General features: G+C 37.4%; 1 protein-coding gene across 2 annotated transcripts in view; it reads right to left on the bottom strand.

Annotated features, from left to right (window-relative positions):
* LOC150085967 (uncharacterized) overlaps window positions 1-22,475 on the bottom strand; it is a 229,765-nt gene that overhangs the window by 138,863 nt on the left and 68,427 nt on the right. The window lies entirely within an intron of this gene.

The following is a 22,475-nucleotide window of genomic DNA, read 5'->3' as shown; positions in this document are numbered from 1 at the left end:
TTATTTTTATGGTTATATTTCAATCATCATGTAGAGGAATATGCTTTTTGCTGCCTCTGATGTTTGCTGTACCTTTTTATTTAATTTTTATTATGAAAGATTCAGTTTCCAACTATTTTAAATGTTATTCAAATATATGTATAATTATATATATACATATATATATATATATATATATAGGGGTCTGCAAACTTATTTTGATTTTTGAAAGGGTTGGTAAATTTCAGTAGTTTGAGAACCACTGCTCTAGAGCAATGTTTCTCAATCTTTTTTTTAATTATCGCCCCCTATATATATATATATAATTATACATATATTTGAATAATTATATGTTTAATTATATTAATTATATTCTGCACGTCTTTTCTTTGTTAATATTTTATTTCTTGAACTAAAACCACTTTCAACCATATAAGACAGAAAACAAAGTACTTTGGCCATTTCACACCACATTGTTGGATAAAGAAGTTTAGTTGTTTCCGATTCCCACAAACTCAGCCATTCCACTTTTTTCTAATTTATATTTGCATGCTTCATTATATTTTAATTCAATGAGTTCTTCATGAATTTCTTCAGTAGCAGATTAGGCATCGCATCCACTTGGATCTAACATCCATGGCTTCGCTTCAAAAGATAATAAATCTGAAAATCTATTTTTCATTTCACCTTTTAAAGAACACAAATTATCTGAATAATTCTTAAGATCATTCTTGGTGAGAGATTCATTGATTTCAGCTAACTTTTGCATACCACGAAATTGTTTTCTCATTAATTTGCTTTCAAATAATTGCCTGTTTTTCAGTGAAGTCTTTCAATATGCATTTGCAGTCTATCACAATATTTAAGTTCCCTTGAAGTTGAAGGATACTCCATTAAGTTTTTGAAAAATCCGAGCCATATAGTATATGTTGTTTTTGTGTTTGATGCTCTCCTTCGCTTTCTAACAAAACTAATTATTGTATCAAAAAGATTTACATATCTTGTTACACCGTTTCCTTTAGAAAGCCATCTGACTTCTGTATATAAAAGAAGCCTTACATACTGTTCTTCATTATCAACACAAAATTTTCTGAAAAGGCGATCATATTTGCTATGTGACTTTATTTTAATGATGGTTTTAATAACTATACTCAGAGATTGATAAAGAACTGGACTAATATATTTTTTTTTTTTTTGCAACCAGATGATGTCACTGCACAATGCAGTGTATTGCAAGAACGTTGGGATATACCTCCTTCAGGTGAGCTATAAAACCTTTATGCCTTCCAACCATGGAATTAGCACCATCAGTGGCACAGGATACCAAATTTTCCAATGGTACTTGTTTTTCAACCAACCATGTTATCATAACAGCAAAAATTGATGCTCCAGTACAGTCAGTTTCTATAAATTTTACAAACAATATCTCTTCTTAAAAAATTACAACCATCATCGAAATAACAAACGTATGGCATTAGAAGGACCTTATTGTCAGTAACTGTGGATTCATCAATCTGAATAGAAAAATTTCTCGTTTTTATTTTGTCAATTAGATGCTCTTCAATGTTAACTGACATCTCATCGATTAGTCTTGGAATTGAATTGTTGCTCAATGGCATGCTTTTAAAATACTGGAAGGATTCTGGTGCATCACTGTCGAAATTACAGTCTCTAATGCGGTCACAGTCTCAGCAACTGTATGAGCACTACCAGTTTTTGCAATGATTTCTGCAATTTTATAAGATGCAATCATTCCATCGTCATTTGTTTGTGTGTTCTTCTTAAATAAGGAAGTAACAGTGTTACGTTGCTCAAAATTCTGTTTTAAATGTTTTAAATATTTGTTATGTTTACCAACTTTTTCAGGATGTTTCCTTTTTGAGTGATCTAAAAGTCTTGATGGTTTCGTAGCCTCATTTGAAAAAGAACTATTACACAATAAGACACATGGGCTGTCTTGAGACAAATGAGCTTGCAATAAAACCATAAGTTACATATTCATCCAGATACTGTCGATTTTCAGCACTTGACATGATTGTTGATGGGTTGAATAACTACAAAGAATTAAATAATAAAATATAAACTATTTTTATTCAACTCTCACAGCCCATGTCACTTACAAAAGCATCAAAAATAAACAACTTCCACAAGGAAACAATAAATCAATACTAATTGTTGATTAGAAAGTAGAAACAATAAACTGAAATATTCCCTCATCCCAACCAGGCCTCACATATTGACCAGTGAAACAAAAGAATAAAAAAATAAACCACGCCACCACCAAGTTGCAGCTGTTCGACATGTGCAAACACCAAGGATTGTGGAGACATTACCTCTGATAGCACTTTGGCATTTAATGCCTATGAAAGCAAAGGTGGTTGAATTAAATCACACCACCAACTTCCTTTTATCAAAATTTCTCACTTACTCCTAATAAAATATATCTATAAATTAAAAATCAGATGTCTCAGGAGAAAAGAAAACTCAATGAGAGAGATTAAATATTAAGGAATAAACTGTGGTCGGGTAGGGTTAAACTTTAGAGGGCCACAAACCATTGTAATTCCCATGATTTTTGCCCCTGGTTGACAATCCCTGCTCTAGAGTGTTCCCCCATGGCATTCAGCTATTAACTGCTCATGAAATTTCAGAAGTATGGAAGAATAATATTCACCTGTAATGGAGTTACCTCTTTCATGGTAATCCCTGAATATTATCTCCTCTTTGTCACAAAAAACTAATGCCATCAACCTTGGTAGCTGATGACAGCCTTTGAAATTTCTTGTGGTAAGGAGATCCTCCACAATGCTGCTCCAAATTTCCACACATCTATTTTACAACTGTCTTTCCTCAATTTGAATTTATGCTCCCTCAGATTCGTAATCTCAGTAAGTGGAAGAATCCCATCGGAATTCAGCATGACCTCTTCATTCCCATCACCAATCTTGTTGCCCTTCTCTGCACACGCTCACGCAACTCTACATCCTTCCTAAAATAAGGCCTCCAGAACTGTATGCAGTACTCAATGCGTGGCCTGACCATTGCCTTATACAAAGGGATAATCACCTCCTTTTCCCTGCTACCAAAATTCCTGTATATCGTTGACAAGACCACATGACCCGCTCTGGCAGCCTGTCTGCATTGCTCAGAAAACTTCATATCTGACTGCACAATCACTCCCAGATCTTTTTCATTTTCTACCATCCTAAGTGTAGTACCAAACAGTTGGTACACTATTCTGGGGTTACTTCTACCCATATGTAGTACTTTGCATTTGTCAATGTTAAAACTTCAGTTGCCACTTCTCAAGCCCACATGCCCAAATTTTCTAGATCCTGTTACAGTAGCACACTGCGTTTACTGTCATTAACAACTCTGCCAACCTTTGTATCATCTGCAAACTTCGACACTACGCCTGACATACCTTCATCAATATCATTAATAAATATACAAAACAACAGTGGGCCCAACACCAAACCCTGGGGAACTCCACTAATAACATTAGTCCACGAAGAGCAGCGTCCATTGATTACCACTCTGTCTTCTCCCACTCAACCACCCTTTTATCAATTGTAGCAACTTACCCTTAATACCATATTGCTGCAATTGGCACAGTAATCTTTCAGGTGCAACAGTGTCAAAAGCTTTCCTGAAATCCAAGTACATGATATCAAAATTATTTTTTGCATCTAGTTCCTTTGTAACCACATAATAATATCCAATCAAATTTGTCAGACAAGACTTTCCTTTAATAAACCCTTTCTGTGTTTGAATTATTACTGCAGTCTTGTCTAGATTTTTAACAAGTGACCCCATTATTTTACACGGAACAGTATTTAAACTAACTGGTCTGTAATTACTCATGTCACTCTTAGATCCCCTTTGTGAATTGAGGATACATTTGCACATCTCCAGTTCGTGGGGACTTACCCTGAGTCCAAGGATGCTCTCATAATTATGGCTAAAGTTTTGCTTACTTCCCTCGCTGCCTCCTTCAATATAACTGGATAGATTCCATCCACCCCAGGTGCCTTTTTTATGTTTAACTTCAACAACTTCTGCTCCACTTTGCTCGCAGTTATTACAAAATCATTTAGCTCCCTGTTAGAGTATAGTAAACTTCTGTCCTCCCCTTCTTTACAGAATACCTCATGTGTGAATGTAGATGCAAAATACTCATTCAGTTTGTCAGCTATCTGATAGGATCATCAAAAGTCCAACAACCAACATCAAAGACTTTGCTTAGTTCTTTTGCCACCTCCTTTAATAAGCCTGGATAGATTCCATCCCCCTCCAGGTGCCTTTCTTATGTTTAACTTCGACAATTTCTCCTCCACTTTCCTCTTAATTCTTACAAAATCATTAAACACCCTGTTACAGTTTGATAAACATGTGGCATTTTCCTCACTTAATAACTTCTCATGTGTGAATGTAGATGCAAAATACTCATTCAAATTATCAGCTATCTGAGCAGGATCATCAACTGTCGAACCATCAATATCAAGAGGACCAATCCGATTCATTCCCTTCCTTTTAGATAAGTAAAGAAGTCCTTGCTATTTTTCTTAGCATCCCTTGCCAAAGATTTCTCTTAATCTGCCTTCGCTTGAATAATCTCCTTCATGACTTAATTACAGACTAGCATATATGTGCCACAGGCTTGTGTCACCTGATAATTTATATGCATCTAATGCATTTTTCTTCGCTGCCACGAGTCACATTATTTCATCTGACATCCATTTAGGCCTAAACCTTGAACAATATTTCTTGTTCGTTATGAAACGCCTATTAGCTTCCATGATTAATCTCTCGAATGCTTCCCACTTAGAATTTGCTGTTGGTAACATCATCAGTTGGTCCCCCTTTCCGGAATTTAAAAACTGTCTGAGACCACTGTAGTCACATTTACAAAAACAAAAACCCTTCCCTTTACCCCTGATGGTAATTATATCTTTAAGTGGATCCCACTTCAGTACACTGTGATCACTGCCACCCAGTGGTTCCTTTATCTGCAAATTCTTAATGCAAGCATAGTCACTGCAGATAACGAGATCAAGAGTATTACCCTCTCTGGTTGCCTCTCGAACATGCTGCTGCAGAAAACAATCATCCAATAAATCCACAAAAGTCTGACTAGTGTGTGAGTGACCAACCCACAAGTTCCAGTCACTATCTGAGAAGTTAAAATCCCCAATTATTACACAATCGGATTTACTGGTCAATTCTATTTCTCTGTACAACTGTTCATTGTACTCATTAGACTTATGACACACTCCTACTCTTAGTTTTGCTTTCCCAGTGCTTATTTCACACCAGACTGACTCAACATTGCACTGTCCATCTTTGTCAATTGGATGCACTTCCTTAGATTTTATGCTTTCCTTAATTATCAGCATAATCCCATCTCCCTTCCTATCGTGTCTATCCTTTCTGTACAAATTGTACTCCTCAAATTCCAATTCTGTTCCTAATATTTGTATGACACCACGTCTCTGATATCCCAACAATATCCACCTTTGATGTCTTGAGCAGCACTTCAAATTTATTTACTATACTTCTAGCATTGGTGTACATGCAAGTATACATGCACGTATTCTTATTTTTAGTTACCCTAACATGACCTATGTATCTATTTGTTTCAGTCCCTGAAACTCCCCAGCACCCTGCCGCCAGGCTGCTGCTCATTCTAATAGAAGTATAAACGAATCAATTTCACCTCTGCCTACAGCGACTTTTAACATTTTAGTCTGTGAATCCCCCCCCCAAGCCAGCAGTTTTCCGACCCACCTAACGCTGCCTCAATAGCATCAGCAAACGCTCTTGCACCCCTTCTATTCAAGTGTATCCCATCCCTGTAGAAGCAGTAACTCCTGTTGAAGGAATTACAAGTTTATTAAGTGGAAATCTGGAAAGTGGAAGAATCTCTACAACAATGGAAATAGTGAAGGTGGAGTTGGCTTTCTCCTCCATAAAGATATTAAAAACAACATTTTGGAATTAAAAAAAAAAAACATCACCAAAGGTGCCAACAAGACTACTATACAGGATTTCAAAGAAGTACAAACTAAAGGTAGCCAAGTGGTCAGGAGCGGGAGTGCAGTAGCACACGCTCTTTGAGTAGACCGGGGTTCAAGCCCCTGACTGCTGAATACGGTCGATCTGCCAACCCGCACTGGACCAGCGTGCCAGATTATGGTCCATTTCCCTCAGCATGAATTGTTGAGGAGGCTTCCATCCTGCAGTGGGTTGATAATGGCTGCACTTTACCTTTTATGTACTGATGTTGGGCCATGATGATGAAGAGGTTGAAAAATGTACACCGAAATTGAGACTTCTAGATGAACAGAAACTGAGCACACATCACCATGGAGGACTTCAATGCTAAGATTGGAAAGTAGAAAACACAGCACGGAAATGGAAACTATAGGAAGTTTTGGAATTGACAAAAGAAATCGGAGAGGTATAAGGTTTGTGGAATTTTCAGAATCTCAATGAAATAGTAGTAATAGAAGCATGTGATGCAAGAAAGCAAGCGTATGAGTTTATGTTTATAATGCTAATGCTAATGTGTCATCAGCAAAAAAAAAATTCACACAACCATTCCCTCTAAAAGTTTGTCCAGTTCCACCTTGAATTTATTTAAGTTATCAACTTCCACAACAACAGACGTAAATTTTTTCCAGCAATTAACCACCTGCTGGGTAAAGGCAAATATTTACACAAATCTATTCTACAACTGTCTTTGCTCAAATTTGAATTTATGCCCCCTTAGGTTCGTAATCCGAGCAAGCAGGAGAATCCCATCAGCATTGCGCCTGCTCAAAACATTCAAGGCCTTATATACCTTAATTAGATCATCTCGCAGGTGCCTAGTCTTCAGTAGCTGCAATTCGCAGAACTTAAGCCTCTCTTGGTAAGAGGATCCCCTTTGTCCCCCTCACCAATCTTGTTGCCCTTCTCTGTACACACTCAAGCAAATGTACATCGTTCCTAAAATGAGGCCTGCAGACCTGTACACAGTATTCAAGGTGTGGCCTGACCACTGCCTTATACAAAGGGATAATCACCTCCTTTCCTCTGCTAGCAAAATTCCTGTATATCATTGACAAAACTCCACGACCACCTCTTGCCACATGTCTGCATTGCTCAGAAAACTTCATATTAGCATTAGCATTAGTAGACGCATTTGATGCAAGAAAGCAAGCTTATGCAGCATCAGCCAAAATAAAAAATAAAATAAAATAAAAATAAAGTAGTAAATAAATAAAAAATAACCACTTCCACTTCACCCCTCTGTTCGTTCGAAATACCTGTCCAGCTGAGCCTTAAACTTATTTAGGCTATCAACTTCCACAACAAGGGATGGAAGTGTGTTCCACCAACTAACCAACCATCCGCTGGCTAAACGCAAATTTCCACATGTCTATCCTACATCTGTCTTTCCTCAATTTGAATTTATGCCCTCTCAGGTGATTATTCTGAGCAAGAGGAAGAATCCAATCAACATTGAGCATGCTCAAACCATTCAAGGCTTTATACACCTCTATCAGATCACCTGTCTTGTGCCTAGTCTCCAGACACTGTAATTTGCAAAACTTAAGCCTTTCTTCATAAGAGCACCCCTTTGTTCCATTCACTAATCTTGTTGCCCTTCTCTGTAAGAGCAACAAGATTAGTGAATTAGCCAACAAGACTACTATACAGGATACTCGTTCCAGCAGCTCTACATCCTTCTTGAAATGAGGCCTCCAGACCTGTATACAGTACTCTATTTGTGGCCTGACCATTGCTTTATACAAGGGAATAATCACCTCCTTATCCCTGCTGGAAAAATTCCTGTATATCATTGACAATACTCCATGAGCTACTCTTGCAGCCCGTCTGCACTGCTCAGAGAACTTCATATCTGCCTGCACAACCACCCCCAAGTCCCTTTCATTCTCTACCACTGTCAGTGTAGTACCACAGAGTTGATACGTTGCTCTGGGGTTGCTGTTTCCCATGTGTAGTACTTTACATTTGTCAATGTTAAACTTCATTTGCCACCTCTCAAGCCCATCTGCTCAACCTTTCCAAATCCTGTTGCAGCAGCATAGTGTCAGTAGTGTCCTTGACAACCCTGCCAACCTTTGTATCGTCTGCAAACTTGGACATTAAGCTTGATATACCATCAACAATATCATTTATAAATACAGAAAACAATAATGGACCCAACACTGAGCCCTGAGGGACTCCACTAATAACATTAGTCCACGATGAGCAGTGTCCATTGATTACCACTCTCTGTCTTCTCTCCCTCAACCACCCCTTTATCCATAGCAGCAATTTGCCTCCAATGTCACACTGCTCCAATTTGTGTAGCAGTCTTCCATGTGCAACAGTATCAAAAGCCTTTCTAAGATCCAATATCAAAGTATATAATATCAAAGTTATTCCCTGCATCCAGTTCTTTTGTGACTGCATCATAGTATCCAATCAAATTGGTCAGGCAAGACGTCCCCTTAACAAAACCATGTTGTGTCTGAGCTATAACTGAAGTCTTGTCTAGATGATCCTGCAGTGCTTCTTTAACCAGTGCCTCCATTAATTTTTCTGGAACAGAAATTAAACTCAGTCTATAATTACTTGTGTCAGCTTTTGATCCTCCTTTGTGAATTGGGGTCACATTTGCACATCTCCAGTCCATGGATACTTCCCATGAGTCCAAGGAAGCTCTCATAATTATGGCTAAGGGTTTGCTTACTTCCTTTGCTGCCTCCTTTAATATAACTGGATAGATCCCATCCACCTCAGGTGCCTTTCTTGTGTTTATCTTCAACAATTTCTCCTCCACTTTACTCTCAGTTATTACAAGATTCTCTAGCTTACTGCCAGAGTTGAATACACCTCTGGCATTCCCCTCGCTGAATAACTCCTCATGTGTGAATATCGATGCAAAATATTCATTTAGTTTGTTAGTTACCTGAGCAGGATCATCAACAGCTGACCCATCGATATCAAGTGGACCAATCTGATTCATCCCCTTCCTTCTAAAGTTTACATAAGTAAAGAACTCTTTGCTATTTTTCTTTGCATCCCTTGCCAAAGATTTCTCGTAATCTGCCTTCACCTGCCTAAACTCCTTTGTAACTTGGTTACAGATCAACTGGTATCTATCACAGGCTTCTGTGTCACATGGTAATTTGTATGTATCCCATGCATTTTTCTTCTCTGCCGTGTGTCTCACTAGTTCATCTGACATCCAATTAGGCCTAAACCTTGAACAATATTTCTTAGTTGGTATGTAAAGCCTAGTAGCTTCCAAGATAAGTTCTTTGAATGCTTCCCATTTTGAATTTGCTGTTCGTAACATCATCAGTTGGTCCCACTGTATAGAATTTAAATACTGTCTCAGTTCATCGTAGTCGCCTTTACGAAAGCAATAACCCTTCCCTTTACCCCTAATGGTAGTTACCTCTTTGATTAAATCCCACTTCAGAACACTGTGATCACTACCACCTAGTGGTTCATTTATCTGCAGATTCTTAATGCATGAAGAATCACTACTGATAATCAAATCAAGAGTATTACTCCCTCTAGTTGCCTCCCGAACATGCTGATGTAGAAAACAATCATCCAATAAATCCACAAAAGCCTTGCTAGTGTGTGAGTGACCAGCCCCCAAATTCCAGTCAATATCTGGGAAATTAAAATCCCCCATTATAAGACTCTCTGATTTACTGGCCCACTTTATTTCTATGTACAATTTCTTATTATACTCATCAGAGTCATTAGGCCTATAGCACACTCCTACTCTCAAATTTGATCTCCCAATGCTTATGTCACACCAAACTGACTCGACACTGCACTGTCCAGCGATGTCGACTGGCTTCACTTCCTTGGATTTTATGTATTTCTTAACTAATAGGATAACCCCTCCTCCCTTTCTATCCTGTCTATCCTTTCTGTAGATATTGTACTCCCCAAATTCCAGTTCTGCATTCCTTATATCTGTGTGACACCACATCTCTGAAATCCCAACTATATCTGCCTTTGATGTTTTGAGCAATACCTCAAATTCATCAAATTTATTTACTAAACTCCTAGCATTGGTGTACACACAAGTATACATGCACCTGTTCTTTTTCTTAGCTACCCTAACACAACCCATGTGTTTACTTGTACCCCAATGATTCCCAGAAGTCGCTGAAACATCCTGCATCTTATTTTCCTTGCTGCTGCTCATTCCAATAGAAACAGAGCAGGAATCACTTTCACCTCTGCCAGTAGATACTGTTAATCTATTAGTCCTTGTATCCCCTCAATCTAGCAGTTTTCCGACCCACCTAACACTGCCTCGATAGCATCAGCAAACATTCTTGCACCCTTTCTATTTAAGTGTATCCCATCCCTGTAGAAGCAGTCTCTCCTGTTAACAAGTATAGACCAGGCTGAAAAAAATTCTACCCTTTGAGTCTTGCACAATCTTTCCAGGGCCGAATTGATCGACAGGGTTCTCATCATATACTCCCTCCTATCGTGTCTGGGCAGAATTGCAGACACTTTCAATTTCAACCCTAATTCACGGCTTTTTTTCAACAGTGACCTGCACAATTACTCTCAGGTCTTTTTCATTTTCTACCACCCTAAGTGTAGTATCATACAGTTGGTAAATTCCTCTGGGGTTGCCATCTCTCTGGTGATGTAGCGTCTCGGCTCGTTATTTGGTTCATCTTGAGCTTCATCAGCATTTTCTTCGTTAGTTAAAATTCCTTCTCTTCTTCCTCTATTAACTCCTCCATGTCTTCAGCATCAACTTCCAACTGAAGTAGCTGTGCAACCTTTACAATCTTATCTGTAACCTCTTCATACGATTCATATTTTTCAAATCCTTCAAAGCCTTTTATGTGCCGTGGATATATTTTCTTCCATGCGCCATTTATACAACTTTTAGTAACTTCTGCCCAGGCCTTATTAATGTTTAAGATGGCGTGGTAAATATCGTAAGATTTCCAAAAGTCTCTTAACATAAAATTTTTTATCACTGTCTACTGCAGGCAATGCCCAAGCAAATGTGTGTAAATAGCATACTTTTTAAATTCAAAATAACACCCTGATCCATAGGTTGGATGAGTGAAGTCATGTTTGGCGGTAGAAATATGACTCTCACTTCTAAATGAAATCATCTAGATGCGTAGGATGTCCAGGAGCATTATCTAATAGAAGTAAAATCTTGAAAGGAACGTCGTTGTCTTTACAATATTTTTAAACCACGGGAATGAAGCAGAATTTGAACCAATCCTCAAAGAGAGATATTGTTATCCATGCTCTCTGGTTCAATCAGAAATGCACGGGTAGGATGGCTTTATTGATTCCCTTAAATGCACGAGGCTTTCCAGAATGGTACACAAGCAGTGGTTTTAATCAGTAATCTCCTGCTGCATTAGCCACAAGGAAAAGTGTGGCCCTATCTTTTGAAGCCTTGAAACCTTCCATTGTCTTTTCCTCTTTGGCAATGTATGTTCGATCCGGCATTTTTTTCCAATACAGAGCAGTCTTGTCAACATTAAAAATTTACTGTGTTGGATAGTAGGCTTCATCAATAATTTTTTCCAACACATCACAAAATTTCTCTGCACCTGCAGAATCGGCACTGTCGACTTCACCGCATACTTTAAAATTGTGGAAACCAGCGCGATGCTTGAAACTATTAAACCACCTGTTGCTTGCCATGAACTTGATTTGGGGTTCACTGTACTTATCCTTAATATCTTCATAAATACTTGCAGCTTTTGCTTGAATGGTCATTAGACTCAGGGGCACTCACTTCTGAATATGATTTTCCATCCATATTATTAATAGCTTTTCCATCTTCGATATAGCACCTGAACGCTGTTTTGTGATCACTGTTTATCTTAAGTGCGTTGATGCTTTGACATGGTCTTTTATACACACACTGTCCTTTAAAATAGTATTCATTGTTGAAGCAATGAGACCTAATTCCCATGCAATAGATGACAAACTTTGTCCTGCTTCGTACGTCTTAATTATTTTCATCTTCATTTCTAAATCAGTTTCGTTTCCTGGCATTACCACCACTTGCACTTTCTGTTGGTTGCTTTCCCTATATCATTGTAATATATAAATAGGAATGAAGATAGTTTCTGAAAATTTATTTTTTATATGATTGAAGATTTCAGTGAAGGAGAACTCATTGCACCATAATACCGTAATGTAAAAAGCCACAGAATTACAGTTATTATCATAAATGCAATAAGATCGAATTTACTACTCATTTATAATTAGATGCACTAACAGAAAAGCCCAATAAACCGGAAAGTGCAAATTGTTTTTATTGTTTTATGGTCGTGACCTCCAGAAATGTGCTTTAGAAAAATATCACAAATGCTTACAAAACTGATTATTTTTTTATTTTTTTTTATTTTTTTTTTTTTAAGAAAACCCCAAACGAGAGGTATTGGAACCTATAGTACTTAGACTGTGCTTGGGTTGGAGGTTGAGAAGACGAAAGAAAATATTTGTTGACATTAGACTTGAACTTCTGTAGATTGTAATTTTTAGGAAATATGTATGAAGGAAGGTTGTTCCAGAAAACGGCAGTTGAATGAATGAATGAGGAAGATGTAAAGTTGGTTCTGTGAGTTTGAAGTTGGACAGTAAATGGATGTTGGCTGGTGGCAGCACGTGCCCGGACTGTTTTGAAAGAGAGAGCAGGAATTATAGAAGCCAATTCAGAAGAACAGTGCCCATGGAAGTATCTGTAGAAGAGGCATGCAGCAGAAACAGTACGTCTATAAGACAGCAAGTGGAGAGACTCTGTTAGAGATGAATCATTAATTAACCTAACTGCCCTCTTCTGAATGGAATCTAGAAGCCTGAGAGAAGTTTTAGAAGCACTGCCCCAGATGTGGGAACAATATTCCATTGTAGAGCCGTTTCCGATTTGTACAGAGTGAACAGTTGTTTGGAAGAAAATTAGCGCCGAGAGCGAAAGAGAAAACCAAGTTTTTTAGATGCAGAGGAAGCAATATTTGTAATGTGCTTGTGCCAAGAGAGATTAGAAGTCATGGTAATCCCTAAAAACAAATATATCATTTTGCCTAGAAATTGGAGTGTCACCAAAGGTAAGCATAGGAGCAGAAGAATCCTTTTTGCAAGATATAAGACAAGACTGAGTTTTAGAAGGATTGAAATCAACTAAGTTGTCTTTGTCCCACTGTAGAATTACCTGGAGATCGACGTTTAAGGAACTGGTAGCAAATATTCAAGAAGTTGAAGCTGATTGAGCAGGGCAAGGTTTCTCAAAATAGAAAGTGAAATGCAATGTGCTATCATCAGCAAAACTATGGATAAGATTTCCAGTCAATGGAAGAAGGTCATTAATATACAAGAAGAAAAGAGTGTGGGAAAGAACTGAACCTTGGAGGACACCAGCATTAGTGGAGAAGTTAGAAGACAAGGAGCCATCTACCATCACCCTCAGTGAGCAATCAGAGAGAAAACTAGATAACCAATTACAAAAAACAGTTGGCAAACCATAAGATGGAAGCTTGTTTAGAAGACCTTTAGGCCAAACATGATCGAAAACCTTTGAGATGTCAAGAGCAACTGCTTGTGCTTCACCAAACTTTTCCATTGAATTTGTCCATAAATGGGTAACCTAAGCCAGAATATCACCAGTGGATCGACACTGACAAAATCCATACTGGCAATCGTTGATCAAACGGAAGATTTCTAGGTAGCTTAAGAGTTGGCGGTTAATTGATTTCGCCATTACTTTAGAAAGAATAGAAGTAATTGCAATGGGACGATAATTGGTTGGGAGGGGTTTGTCACCCTTTTTAAGAACTGGCTGGATATGAGCAAATTTCCAAGCAAAAGGTGTTTTTACCTTTGGAATAAGAAAGTGAAAAAAAGGCAGCAAAGAACAAGAGTAAGTTCAGGGGCACAGATTTTAAGAACAAGCTGAGAAATACCATCAGGACCTGGAGCTTTCTTAGCATCAAGATTCATCAAGATCCTTCTGACATCCTTTTGACGAAAGGCCACAGGAGGCATTGAATGGAGTGTGTTAGGAATGGTGGGGTGTTTTACCAAGATCATTAATACATGAGTTGGAAAAAAAATGGGATGATAGCAGATCAGCTTTGTCCTTGGCTGAAGTGACAACAGAACCATCTGGTTTTGACAGAGGTAGGAGCAGAAATGGGCAAAAGTTGCGGCCAATAGCTTTGGCAAGAGACCAGAATGCTCGGCTACCATTATGGCAAGAAGCAAGTTTTCTACTCTTAGCCTGTTCTTTGGACTGATTAATAACTGCTTTACAATTGTTGCGATCTTTGGTGTAGGCAGAAAATGAAACTGAAGAATTAGAAACAAGCCAATTACAATATGCAGCATTCATCTCTTGAACAGCCTTAGCACATTTATTGGAAAACCAAGGTTTAAATAAAGGACGAGATTTTAAAGTGGAGTGTGGAATAAAGGATTCCATTCCTACAAGAATAATTTCGCTGACACGATTTGAGGAAATGTTGACAACAGAAATTTTGAAACAGTAATCTGCCAAGGAAAAGAAGAAAAGAAATTTCTCAGGACATCTCATTTTGGATTCTTGTAATGCCAAACAATACGAGGCTGGGAATAGCCATGAGATAAAGGCTCCGTTGGAGAAGAGACAATCACAAAGTTGTGATCTGAGGCGCCTAAAGTACATAAAGGACTCACTTCGACCGTGTACTTAGAAGGGTTGTTTTTGAGAAGAAGATCAAGCGTGTTGGCTATATGGTTAGGACTGACCAGTATTCTTGTAGGTAAATGAACAATCTGTGCAGGGTCATTGGTTATTGCAAAAGCCTCAGCATCTTGGCCAGCTGGGTCGGTGTGACTAGAAAACGGAAGCCAGCTGGAGTTGTGAACGTTAAAATCACCAAGGAAAATTACCTCACTGTTAGGAAAGTTGCACTGGAGAAAGTTGAGTTGCAAAGAGAAAAGTCAAAGAGCTCCAAGTGATTAATGGAGTTGGGAGAATGGTAGAGACAACAGATGAATTTGACACAATGAGTTAGACAGATTTTAAGCCAGAGAAAATCGAAAAGAGAAGATTCCAAATTACCAAGTCTCTGACAGCAAATATCGGAACAGACATATGCACAAGTACCACCTTTGAGGCAAAAGGAATCATACAGCAAATAATTTGGGCAACTGAAATGAACAGTAGTTGAATCAACCGATAACTGAGATTCTGTTAGGAAAAGTACATGGGGTTTGGCAGACTGCAAGTGGAAATGGAAATTGTTGAGATTAGAATTGAGACCACGTATATTTGTGAAATGAACTAGGAAGTGTTTGGGAACATATGATAACGATGAAAGTATAGTGCAATTTTCATTATAATTTTTGAATGTGTAGTGCAATTTTCATTATATCTTTTAGAGAGATATGTAGCTTAGTTATATAGCAAAATTTTCAACTTCCATGGACTGGGAACGAATTAAAAAAGAAAAGTGTTATTGGGTTCACATTACAATATTTTCACAATATCTCCATTTATCCCTACAAATGCAAAATATGTTTCCATAGTTTGCACCGGCTGGCAAAAACTTACAGAAAGTCGAATTTGTGTAAGTCGAGTATTACGTAAGTCGGGGAGTTCCTGTATATAAAGAGAAAGGGAATGATGCCAACAGTGGGGAAGATGGACAAGGCCTAGACACAGCATATATTATGATTTTGAAGAAAATATATGAGAACACTATCTCCTTTATTAGACTAGACAAAGACAATAGCAAATTTAAAACTGAGAAAGGAGTTCAAACAAGGAGACACTATCTCAGAAGTTATTTACTGCTGCCCTTAAGATTGGACTGGTCACAGAAAGGAGCCAATGTGAATGGAAAGTATCTAAACCATTTACGATTTGCAGATGACATTGTTATCATAAGCCATGATCCCAAAGAATTCAAGGAAAAATCTTAATCAGTTATGCAGAGTTAGTACGGATTTTGAACTAGAGATGAATATTGTTAAAACAAAAGTAATGATGAACAACATGCCACAACCATTCCGATATGGCCGGGATGGTCCCAATGTAGAACTTCAAGTCCCACTTCTCAATAATACCATCATTTGTCCCGATAAGAGGAAAAAACTGTTAATTTATTGATTTTATGTATTTCTAATTAATTCTTATTGGAATTTAACGGATGTGTTAAAAATTAATTCTGATAACAAGAGAAAAATTAGAGTCTAAAGGCATTTTGTTCGTCACTGAGTAATGAAGAAAAGAAAATGTGTGTTGATAAAAAATGGGTGCAATTCTTCTCAAAATTTCCAGAGGCAAATAATTTGTCTCAAATTGTAAGCTCCATATTAAGCATTCCACATTCGAATGCTTCATCAGAAAGAGTTTTCAACTTAATGAAAACTGCTTGGCAGAAAGAGAGAAACTGTTTTTTATTAGAAAATTTAGAAGCCGAACTTATGGTGAAAGGAAACTATAACGTGTCCTGTTCAGAATTTAAAAACTTTTTAAAATCTTTGGAAGGAGAAAAAATTTCAAAACTAGCGAAATCTAAAGAAAAATATATAAAGTAAAAGTAGTCTTCCTCACCATTTTTAAAATAACTGTTATAAATAATATTATAGTTTATATAGGACAAATACATATTAACAACAATCACAGAACAAATAAATACTATGATTGATTGATTGATTGATAAAAAATATATATTTTAATTGTAATTTTATATTTTTCTTTTACTTTTTGAAGGAAAAAGTGCTATTCTACACATTTTGTTTCAAGTTGTCCAGCTTACCAATTTTCAAAATATGGCCACCCTGGATATAATCATTGGAAAAGCAGAAACTGAAAAGGTGGATTCATATACTTATCTTGGATAAGTATATGAATCCACAAAGTATATGAATAGTCATTAAGCTGTAATAATGAAAAATGGCTGGAAGTCAAGAGAAGAATAAATCTCAGATGGATAGCATTCAGGAAATTTAGTCACATACTGAGGAGCAATATCCCAATTTGTCTGAAACGTAAAATAATGAACCAATGTATACTCCCCACAATGACTTATGGAAGTGAACTTGGGCACTCACTGAAAGAATGGAAGTGAACTTGGGCACTCACTGAAAGAATGGAAGCGAAGCTGAAAACTACACAGCGAAGAGTGGAATGAATTATATTAGGAATCAGACTGTTGGATAAAAAAGGAAATGCATGGATTAGGCAGCAAACTCAAGCAAAGGACATTCTTGTCAAAACTAAAGAACTGAAATGGACTTAGGCAGGACACATAGGTCAAAGACATGATGACAGATGGACTAAGAAAATGACAGAATGATACCCAAGAGGAGCCAGAAGGCAACAACTAAGATGGACAGATGAAATTCGAGAGTTTGTAGGCAGTAAATGGATGGCCATAGCACAAAGCAGAAGGAACTGGAAAGTTGCTGGAGAGGCCTTCATCCTGCAGTGGATTGAAAATGGCTGATGATGATGAACATGATTGACTCATTCATAGGATATGTTTAGTGATATCAACGATTTCTAAGGTCATCCAGGCATGACCTTTGATAACTATATGACTCCTTTTAAATGATACTTTCATTACTGCATGAAATCTTTTTTTTAAATATCTCTCTCTCTCTCCCCCCCACCCTTTTGTGAAATTATTCAATTGGGTGGGCATGGCTTTCTTTAAATCTAAAAAATAATATTTAAGATATTACTCTAAAAACTGGATTACACGCATACAGTAAAACCTTGATTTACCAGGCTGTAGGTAGGGTGAAGGCCTGTTTGTTAAACTGAAAATAAACAAATTTATATACAGCAAGGCCTCGCATAACACAAGTTTGATTAACGCATTTTTCAGTTACCGCAATTTGAAAAAAATATACCACTTTTTTATTTACGTGATGCAAGTTTCCAGTTAACACAATTTTTTTTATGTTGAAAAAGATTTGAATCGCATGCTAAGCATCTGACGGCCAATAAACGAGCGTTTGCCCACTTCAGTGTGTTATTTCCAAAGTCTGTTAAACTGAGGATTTGTGTTGTAAATATTTGTAATTTAATAGCATCATGTTTCTGGTCCACAACACATTTCAGTAATGAAATATACTGTAGTAGGCCAGAAACTTTTAAATTACCCCCTATGTACATCAGTTTGTGTACTTATAGTAGAAATTCTTTTAAGCTTAATGATCCACTACAAGTGACAACATAAGAGGTAGGGAGGGAAAGGGGATGGGCGACTTCAATCTACAGCCCATACATTGTGTGCCCTGCAAATCTGGTCACAGCCAATGTCTAACATTATAATGAATATTAAAATGTCAATCATAATATGATACGTAATAGGTCATCAATTATAGCAAAGCAATGTTGAGAGGATGTTGAGTGAGGACCATGCCATATAAAGCCATTGAGTGTCTTACACAGGTTAAACTCTTCTTATCCATCAATGCACTAGTATAGCTAACTATTCTATAGAATGAAGCATCTTAAATTAAAGCATGAATAAAATAAAAGCATCTCAGGTATAATAATCAAGTACACCTTTAGTTGTTATAAATGAGAGCATCCTTAGATCCAGGCAAAAGTCCCTACAGACTGGAGATGTGCAAGCATCTTTCCTTTAATGCAATGAGTGAAAAATATAGAAAAACAGATGCCTGAAAATTTTCCTTTAGTGATGATTGTTGCAATAAACTCAGACCTACCCTTGTAGAGGTTAGAAGTTTGTTTAAATTTGAGGAACTGCACACACACCTGAAAGATATAGGTAGATGAAGTAAGAAAAGGTGACAATTGGTTACACAGGTGGGATTTTTTTTTTTTTTTTTTTTGTTCTTGATGTTACAAGCTTGCTTGCTTCCTTACATCAGTCTGTCAATAGTAATACCAGTTGAAATGCATCCACTAACAGTTTAACCTCAAACTAACTTTTCATCATTTATTTCTCTACTCTCTGAAACAATTTCCCATCATATGTATTTGCCAAAAATTACAACCCTAAAAACTCTGTTGTGTCTCAAGTTTCACCTTGGTTGTTACAGAGTTTTACCAGAAAGGAATAATAAAACAGAAACTGAAAAATTTAATGTAATAGTTTGCTTTAAGAAATGAGAAAACAAGAAAAAAGAAAACAAGAAATTATGTTATACACTCACTTCTAATCCAGATGGAGATTCAATTGTTTGATTACATTTCCCTATTGTTTGATTACAGTAAAGATTACAATAATCTTTACTTTCTATAAACCAAGAGCAATCAATATGTCCAAAGTCTAAATCTGATTAAAAATTCATGAGTTACCTCTATTTTTCTCCATAGGATTGCTTCTCTTCCAAACTCTCATTTTGTTTATACACAATTCGAAATTTAAATTGATTAAAATATACTACATTTAAAATCAAATAAATACATTCAATTTTCTAAGCTCATGAATGCTTAGACATCTCCGGGATCATAACCAAAGGCCCCCAATCTGACCCCATATCTATCCAATATACCTCACAACCTCACTAATAGGGGAACCCATTGCCGCGCTGTGGAACCACGTGCTGAGAACCGTGAACCTGCTGATATTTAAGGATGTGCCATATGACAAGCCTTACTGTTGAAAAAGGAGGCGGATGCCTCTGAAAGCTACGGTTATTTTAGCGGCGCAGCAATGGGTTCCCCTATTAGTGCTATCATAGCAAATCTAGCTATGGAGGAGCTTGAAGCCAGGATATTTGATGGGTTGGCTTTTCCCATGCGTGCATGGAAACGATACGTCGACGATACGTTCACAATTATTCGGAAGGGGAGAGAAGATGAAGTGCTTAGTTTCCTTAATAGCTTCTCCCCGTTTATTCATTTACCTCGTAGGTAGAAATAGTGGGTACCCTCCCTTTTCTTGATGTATTGGTGCATAGGGAAGGCCCTAGGCTAAAAACTAGTGTATATAGAAAGCCCATGTGCCGGGGTCAATATACACATTATAATATGGCACAAACCAACCATCACATAATAGTGTTATCAGGGCATTGTTGGATAGAGCTGGGTCCCATTGCAGCACCTCCAAGAATAGAAAAGAAGAAATCAAACGTGTCACAGCGGATCTAAGGAAATGCAGATACCCCCAGAAGAACATAGGCAAATATATCCGAGGTGAGCACGAACGAAGAGAATCATTCACACCAGTGGCCACCGCATACATTCCCTACTATCCGGGCCTAACTGAATGCATAGCTTGTGTATTGCACGATTGCCAGACATGCTGTGTGCAGCTTCCAGGGCGTAGGTTGCACACAGTTGTGTCACAGGTTAAGGACCCCGTACTAAGGGAATTTACAAGTGGGGTCGTGCATGAGATTAGATGCCCGGATTGTGGGGATTGTTATGCTGGTGAAACGAAACGGTGGTTCAAAGATCGTCTGGGGGAGCATATGAACGCATTAAAGACCGCGGATTATGGAAGAACTGCTGTGGCAGAACATTTTTGGGAGGGGCACCATCAAATCTCCCCAGACGAAGCTGCTATCGTCAACCAGGCACATAGATTTTGGGACCGCAAGTGGCTTGAGAGCTTGCAGATTTGTTCCTCTGAGAACAATACCATTAATAGAGACAGGGGAATCCACATTCATCCCCTCTTTGAGGCATGAGTGGTTGTGCCTGGCATGCTCTGGTTCCAGTGCACATGGGGAGAGCGCTGCCCATGCTCCTGTGGAACCACGTGCTGAGAACCGTGAGCCTGCTGATATTTAAGGATGTGCCATACGACAAGCCTTACTGTTGAAAAAGGAGGCGGATGCCTCTGAAAGCTACGGTTATTTTAGCACTTTTATCATCCTGAGTTTCATCTACATTGTTTTATTGTAAATAATTCTTTGCGGTTTAAATTCATATTATATTGTACAGTCAGTTTTATCAGTTTTTATTGGAATTTTATTTTATTTTATTTACAACATTATTTTAATAAAAATAACACTATTTATAACATCGGTTGGTGTATTGTGTAATTATTATGAAAGTTGTCAAAATTCACAAATGTATAAATATACGATAATAAATATTTTAAAAATTTATTTTAAAATTACTTGCCTTCCTAAAGGGACAAAACTTTTCTCAACTTGTCATGATCACAGGTAGGAAACTGACTAATGTGAACTGTCCCCACACTATTTATTACTATGAGATTACATGCTAACCTGCATGAGTGAAAAAGTCCACGAATCCGATATGAGGAAAGATCTTTGTATGTTAATCGCATTGTTTTTTATTTTCATTTCTAAGGTTTCAGCTATTAAAAGTCTTGTGTAATCATGCTGTACGCTCAAAATCTTAGCTTCATTAAACAAGAAGACGTGATCCTCGCTTATCGAATGAAATGACAGTTCATATGCCATGACCCTCATTGCCTAACCTATGCCACATGCTGCTTTAAACGAGTATCTAAAAGGCACCTAGTGGAACAGACATACGAAGAATCACAATTACCATATGGAATATTGTAAATAACATCGTGTAATTCCATAACTGAAGAGGAAAGTACGGGGCACCTTTTCAGCACGGAATGCAGTTTTTGAGTGGGCTTTGCTATTACTTTGAAATCAGTGTCCCTAAAAAGAATACTGAACTGTCTGTACCATTGTTGGACATATGGAATCACATATAAAATGTTTTTTCCCCTCCTTGTTGTTGTTGTTACCATTATTAACCAACCTTTCTTTAGCCTGCATCTTAATATTGTTTATGGTACTTAACAAATGCCCCTTATTTAAAAACCAGTATGTAAGCTCTTCAATTTCATGGTCTAATGGAGTTTGCGCTGTCGTATATTTATGTGTTTGTGAATTGATTTAAAATAATAGAACGTTTATAAGCGAAAGTATGATAACTTGAATAATGTAAAAGCATACCTGTGTTTGTCGGCTTACAATATATTTTAAACTGTAATTTTTTACTCACTCTTGTTAATGTGAAGTTTAAAAAGTTTATGGTCTTCACTTGTTCATCCTCCTCTAATTTTGGAAGAGAAGCAATAGGATTGCTTCTCTTCCAAAATTAGAGGAGGAGGAGGAGGAGGATAGGAAAATAGACGTTACCTCTATTTTCCTCCCTAATAGGGAGGAACGTCTATTTTCCTAATAGACGTAACTCTTATGAATTTTTAATAATCTCTACTATAATCAAACAACAGGGAAATGAAAGAAACAGACCACTGCATCCCATAATTTATCATTATTACCAGAGAAGACAGTAACTGAGGTATTTTGCATACAAATGTTATATAATCTACTTGCATAACTTTGTGCTGCATTTAAACAGAAAATGATTTTTGGAATAAGTCATGAAAGTACACATTGCTTACCGAGACGATCTTGCCTCCTTTGAGGAACATGCTTTAGAGTTGCTGAATTTGAACTAAAAAGCCAAAAGATAAAACAGTGGAATAACGAATTTGATTTGCAAGGCACCCTCATCT

Source organism: Mastigoproctus giganteus, chromosome 5 (genome assembly GCF_048544385.1).
Source record: "Mastigoproctus giganteus isolate SK-2022 chromosome 5, ASM4854438v1, whole genome shotgun sequence".
Classification (NCBI taxonomy): domain Eukaryota; kingdom Metazoa; phylum Arthropoda; class Arachnida; order Uropygi; family Thelyphonidae; genus Mastigoproctus; species Mastigoproctus giganteus.
Note: the sequence above shows the minus strand (reverse complement) of the source record. Positions and strands in the feature narration are given on the sequence as shown.